Consider the following 7100-nt stretch of genomic DNA (forward strand, 5'->3'; position numbering starts at 1 on the left):
TTTTGTAAACAGAAAATTTATAAAAATGACCATATAATTGATATTCATGTCAACACCGAAGTGCTGACTACTGGGCTGGTGATACCCTCGGGGACGAAACGTCCACCAGCAGTGGCATCGACCCAGTGGTGTAAATAGTTATCAAAAGTACCAGGATTATAATTTTATACGCCAGACGCGCGTTTCGTCTACATAAGACTCATCAGTGACGCTCAGATCAAAATAGTTCAAAAAGCCAAATAAATACAAAGTTGAAGAGCATTGAGGACCCAAAATTCCAAAAAAATGTGCCAAATACGGCTAAGGTAATCTACTCCTGGGGTAAGAAAATCCTTAGTTTTCCGAAAAATTCAAAGTTTCGTAAACAGAAAATTTATAAAAATGACCATATAATTGATATTCATGTCAACACCGAAGTGCTGATTACTGGGCTGGTGATACCCTCGGGGACGAAACGTCCACCAGCAGTGGCATCGACCCAGTGGTGTAAATAGTTATCAAAAGTACCAGGATTATAATTTTATACGCCAGACGCGCGTTTCGTCTACATAAGACTCATCAGTGACGCTCAGATCAAAATAGTTCAAAATGCCAAATAAATACAAAGTTGAAGAGCATTGAGGACCCAAAATTCCAAAAATTTGTGCCAAATACGGCTAAGGTAATCTACTCCTGGGGTAAGAAAATCCTTAGTTTTCCGAAAAATTCAAAGTTTTGTAAACAGAAAATTTATAAAAATGACCATATAATTGATATTCATGTCAACACCGAAGTGCTGACAACTGGGCTGGTGATACCCTCGGGGACGAAACGTCCACCAGCACCACCAACAAATTCACTAAATCTTCAACAAAATAGACAAACATGTATGTGTTGTTTTATTGCTGTCAATGACGTGTTTCCATCAATATAATAATGATTTAGCTAAACTATCACAAACGCTAATAATTACAAGAAGGAAAACTCTACCATAAATACAAGTCTTTGACATCATATACGATAATAATGGCACATAAAAGAGTATCCTCAATAATGTTTTATTACGTTCGCAAATTACTTTTATTGATGCTATCAACCGGTTTGAGGAGATTCAAACCAGATGCCATGTCCAACAAATCTGACTCTATCGTGTCTTAATATAGAAACAGATATGGTATTACTAACACTGATTCAGTAATCCACCAGAGATCAAATCAAGTAATGACAAGTCATCATATGGATTTCAAAAATAAGTAAAACTCTTCCTGTATAGCAAGCTATAAAAATTACAAATTACAAATGTAAAACAATTCAAACGAGAAAACGTAAGGCCTGACTTATATCAAAAACAAAAAATATTATATTACCAACAGTAGATTAATATTCGAATTAAATTGCTACTCTTAATTGAGACTTAGGGGTTTCCCTGTGTTATAGTTATACTATTTATAAGTTTAAACTGGTTAGTGAATGCCAGATATATCTTTATATAACAATGGATAAGAACAAATCGTACATTCACTGGCAGAGCCCTAGGTTAGTTGATATCCGATTTGTGGTAGATTGAAAAGGTATGATTTAACACAAAGTAAAAACACAAAAAATACTGAACTCCGAGGAAAATTCAAAAAGGAAAGTCTAAAATCAAAAGTCCAAACACATCAAAAGAATGGATCACAACTGTCATATTCCTAACTTGGTACAGGCATTTTTTAATGTAGAAAATGGTGTTTTGAACCTGGTTTTATAGCTAGCTAAACCTCTCACTTATATGACAGTCGCATCAAATTCCATTACATCGTCAACGATGCGTGATCAAAACAAACATACTCAAAGAGTGAAAATGTCAAAAATAGGGGTACAGCAGTCAACATTGTGTTATCATCTTAATCACTATAAAAACAACAAATGTAACGAGGAAGCACAAAAAGGCATACATCAAATTTAACATCCTCATTTTGCTTATCTTATACGATTTTATTTATCTATGTAAAGTCTACCAATAAAGAATGGAAGGTTTTCATTACTGGTGTAAAATTGCGCGTATGAAATTCGCACAGGTAGACATAAAATAATTTTGTCGTTCAAAGTATGACGTCATACATAAATGCAGAGTCACGTAAAGTAGATATAACAAAAAACAGACTTAACAGTAAAAGTAATAATAATAAATAAAATAATTGTGTGGTTCAAAGTATGACGGGATACATAAGTACAGAGTCACGTCAAATGTATATCAAAAAAAAAAGACTTAACAGAAAAAGTAGTATTAATGAATAAAATAGTTTTGTCATTCAAAGTATGACAAGATTCATAAGTAAAAGTAATATTAATAAATGAAATAATTTTGTCGTTCAAAGTTTGATGTTTTACATAAGCACAGAGTCACGTTAAATGAATATCTCAAAAAACTGACTTAACAGTAAAAGTAATATTAAAGACAAATAAAAGAATACTATAACACGTTATTAAGATGATAACCAACGTCAGTACGGAAAATCTATACTTTAAGACCATCTTGTATTATTTTGTGAAGTTGATACGGAATATTTATCTACAAGTTCTTGGTACCTTCCGATGAACTTTTTTAGAAAAAGGACGAGACGTTCCTTGACATACCCCTGGTTCATCAACTTTCTGCTCAGACACTGGTGACGTTTAACAAAGTCTGAATAGGAGCTGCAAGCTCTTGCATACCGAATAAGTTGGGAAATGTATATTCCATATGCAGGTGAAGTTGGTATATTACTACTAAGGTGGGGAAAATTGATAATTTCAAAATTAAAATCGTCTCGTTTGTCATAGATTCTGGTACTGAGATGACTGTGTATGTCAAATTCGAGGTATAAGTCTAAAAATGAGGCGGAGGAAGCCGTGTCTCTTTAATTTCTAGTTCTGGTGGGTATATTAATGGAACCCAATCAGAAAAGTTCGGATTGTTAATGGAAAGAACATCATCAACATCATCAATATATCTGAAAGTGAAATTAAATAACCTGGCTTCTTTGATCTTCTTGTTTTTGACAAGTGTCTGAAGGTATTCATATTAAATAAGAAGAAGTCGGCAAGGAGAGGCGCACAGTTCGTTCCCATAGGAATGCCGACAATTTGTTGAAAATGTCTACCTCCAAATTCAACAAATATGTTGTCAATAAGAAACTCCAGCATACTGATCACTTATTCCTCTGTGTAGTATGTTTTACCTTTTTGTTCCTTATTAACAAAATATGCCTTATGGTATCCCAAAGTGATAGATTTATAGCGTATGCTACCATTTTTATGATGAAAAGCATTGTGGATTATTTCTTTTAGACGTTTTTTTTCAATTTCACATGGGGAATGGTTGTATACAAAGTTGAAAAATCAAATGTTTTGATAGAACTAATTTCAGAAAAAGGCCGAGATTTAAAATTATCCAGAAGATCTTTAGAGTTTTTAAGAATTCACATGGTTAATACCACTACGCGAGTAAACAGTTTCGCAGTATATCTGAAGACCCTCTTTTATTTCTGTGTTATTCACACTGAATTTGGCCTGTGATTGTTTCTTCATAAAGTTTGTTCGATTCCAAAATTTCGAAAAAACGAAAAAAGAAACTGTTGTTTATAAATTGATATGTGAAAACGTCATATTTAGATTTTTTTTTTGCCTTATCTCTGGTTCTGGATTCTTTCAGATCACAAGACGAGGAAGTTTTCAGTTAATCGATTAATAAGTGAAATCAAACCCTTGCAAACCTGTATCAATGTTCATACAATAAATAACTGTATTGTCACCAGTTAAAGCGGAAATTTTACACTCATTAAAAAATATGCGGATAACCCTCATAATATTTTATTACATTGTTTACTTTAACAAGTTGTGACTTCGATGAAGAGTTGGCTCATTGGTACTCGTACTACATCTTATTATATATATGTGCATATGTTTACCGATAAATAAATGAAATTAAGATTATACAGTATCGCCATTTTGTTATATTAACGTATCCATAATTTAAGTAATGCACAAAAGTGTTCGTTTTCCTTATTTTGTCCACATATAAATGTCTTTTAGACTACTTTGCGTTTAACTTTAATTTAATTTTCTATTACCCAATGGACATTTTTCACAGACACATATTACAACGAGAAATAATATGAAAACCTCCAATTAAGCTATTTATGCTAACAGCAAGGAAAGTTAACAATAGAATTAGGCCATTTACGTCACAGACTATTTATTAGTAAAAAAATCGGAAAATGGAGTGATATACGCATATGTAATTCGCAATCGCGATTACAATAAGGCGAGGACGACTAAATGCCACTTACCGTTTTTTATGTTTTATGGGCATTAATTTGAATAGTATGACTTTTCATTTGGATCAGCAGTTCAATATGTATGGGAAGATGTGGTATGAGTGTCAATGAGACAACTCGCCATCCAATTAACAATTTATAAAAGTAAAATATTATAGGTCAAGGTACGCCATTCAACACAGAGCTTTGGCTTACATCGAACAGCCTATAAAGGGCTTCAAAAATTACTAGTGTAAAACCATTCAAACGGGAAAACCAACGACTTAATCAATATGAAAAAAAATCGTTTTTATTTAACATTGTATATTATTAATAGATTGCATAATCAATGATCAACACCCACATATTTGGTAAGGGTATAAAAATATAGCCACCACGTGACTTCTTCCAGCAGTTAATAATTACATTAAATGTATGTTTCATTATAATACTTTATTCTGATTGGCTAACTGCACATCACATGTTATTCCTTAAGCAATTGCATTACACAATAAAACTTATCATTCACGATAACACCTTGTCCCATAAAAAAGTGCACATGTGAATTAAATAAAACAATTATAAAATTCGTGTTTTCATGATCAAAGCTAAAAAATGTAATTATGAGTATTGAATGTTTCTTTTTGTAACTTCAAAGGGTTGTAAAAGCGTTGACCGTGCGCACATCTTCATACAAAATGTACTTCGGTCAACCCCAATGAAGTTACAAAAAGAAGCATTCAATTCTTAAAAAAAGTACGCCCGCCCGTGTAGCTGTGCTGAATGTTTAAATACGATAAATACAACAAATCGTTACCTACCCATCCTCCTGAATAAAAGTTAGAAATGTGTTTTAACTAACGGTGTGTTTACAAATTAAGTCAAATTCAGTATAATCTCTTTAGGGATGTACACAGCAATATCGAGTCGTTTAATATCAGATATTAGAGATGTACTATGTAATATCGACGGAATTAACTGAAATTAATATTCAAATCCAAGAAAGTATCATCTCTTTTCACAAGTTTTACAATGAATGTGAATCACATACTAAAGTGGCTTTACGTTTTTGTGAATGGGGACATGAAGATAAAGTCATTGTTTATCAATGCCTAGTGGTAATGTTGATAAATAAAAAGATAGGTTACAGAGTTTTGCTTTCAAGTCCAATGTAGTCCGTGAACTTTAATTACAATATATATGCTTGACAGTCAACCTTAATTGAAAAGATATTTGGCAATAAGTTTTAATTATGGGTTTCATGTTAGACAGCCAGTCGTAACTGAATAGACTTTGCGACCTCGTCTGAACGTTCGTTTTCACTCTAGAAATATCGTAAGTGACGCACTTATATATAAGATTTGCGTTGTTCTCCATAGATTTTCCTAACGCCATAGCATTTGATGGTTTTGTTTATTACTTTTGCCAATTTGGGAGAAAATGAATTCACACGCTGTGAATGGTTGGACAAATTGCCAATCAACTTGAAAACGATTGTCGTTCACAATTTCTAAATTTTCATCTAATGCCTTGATCAATATCGCAACTAAGTATTAAAGACGAGATAGTTTATTTTGATGTTTATTGAATAAGACATCCAGGGAATGAAAATATATTCTGAGAAAATAAATGCGTTTCATGGAATGTCCAAGGGCTATTACATTATTATCTTTATTACCGATCAACTTCAAATGATGGACTTTAGAAACAGTGGTAATACTGTTACTTTGTTTGTGTACATTAAACTACTAGACAAATTCGTCAATGGAGAGGTTGATCTACATGTAGGACTATCCATAGCACGTGTTACTTGAAGAAAATGAGTGTCTAGCGTATGACTATAAGACAGCAAACATACCAAAATAAATAACCCATGTACAGATAAAAGGCAACACACTGCAATTTTTTTTACAGCTAATTTTGATTATTTACGTTAAGTACTTCAATATCAAGTACGGAAAAAAGTAAATTTTGTTTTACAAAAATAGCGAAATCCTAGGAAAATTTACGAAACGACCTCAACCATATGGTAACGTCAAAGGCTGAAACACTTCACATCAATTAATAATTTACCTATACGGCACAAACATGATACTACTCACCTTTTTACGGCTACTTTCAAAGACGCATGGTACTTATAAATCTTCGGATTTAAAATATTTGGCTTTGAGCGTTCCTGATGAAGGTAAATCCAGAAAAGCGTTCGGACCAAAAAAAATATTAAACGTGTTGTTTTTAATTTTTTACATCACTGAGTCGATACCTCTGCTAGTGGACATTCAGTCCCGAGGGTATCATCAGCTCAGTAGTCAGTACTTCGATACTGACATGATTTATCAAACTTTACTTAAATTGACCGTTTATAGATTTTGAAGTTATTAAGAAAAAAAGGTTTCAACTCCCTCAGGCAAAGTTGGCTTTAGATGAATTTGGCTATTTATTATAGGTATTTTTGACATATAGCTCTTCAACGGTTTCGGTACTTATACATCTTCGGATTTCAAATGTTTGGTTTTGAGCGTTCCCGATGAAGGTAAATCCAGAAAAGCGCTTCGGACGCAAGAAATTATTAAACGTGTTGTTTTCAATTTTTTTGTCGGTATTATGATATTAAATGTACCTGTATTACACAATTATGCTTATAAACAATATGAACTTCTAAACGATTGTACTATTTAGTAGAATATCGTACAGTACTAAATGTTTAACAAATTTAGAGTATTAGTTTGGTACCTTCATTTGTAGTACTATTAAGGTACAATAAAAAATATCTCAACTATTTAGAACTATACTTTGAAACGTATTCCTACTGAAAGTGCAATACTACCAAAAATATCAAAA

Source organism: Mytilus edulis, chromosome 5 (genome assembly GCF_963676685.1).
Source record: "Mytilus edulis chromosome 5, xbMytEdul2.2, whole genome shotgun sequence".
Classification (NCBI taxonomy): Eukaryota; Metazoa; Mollusca; class Bivalvia; order Mytilida; family Mytilidae; genus Mytilus; species Mytilus edulis.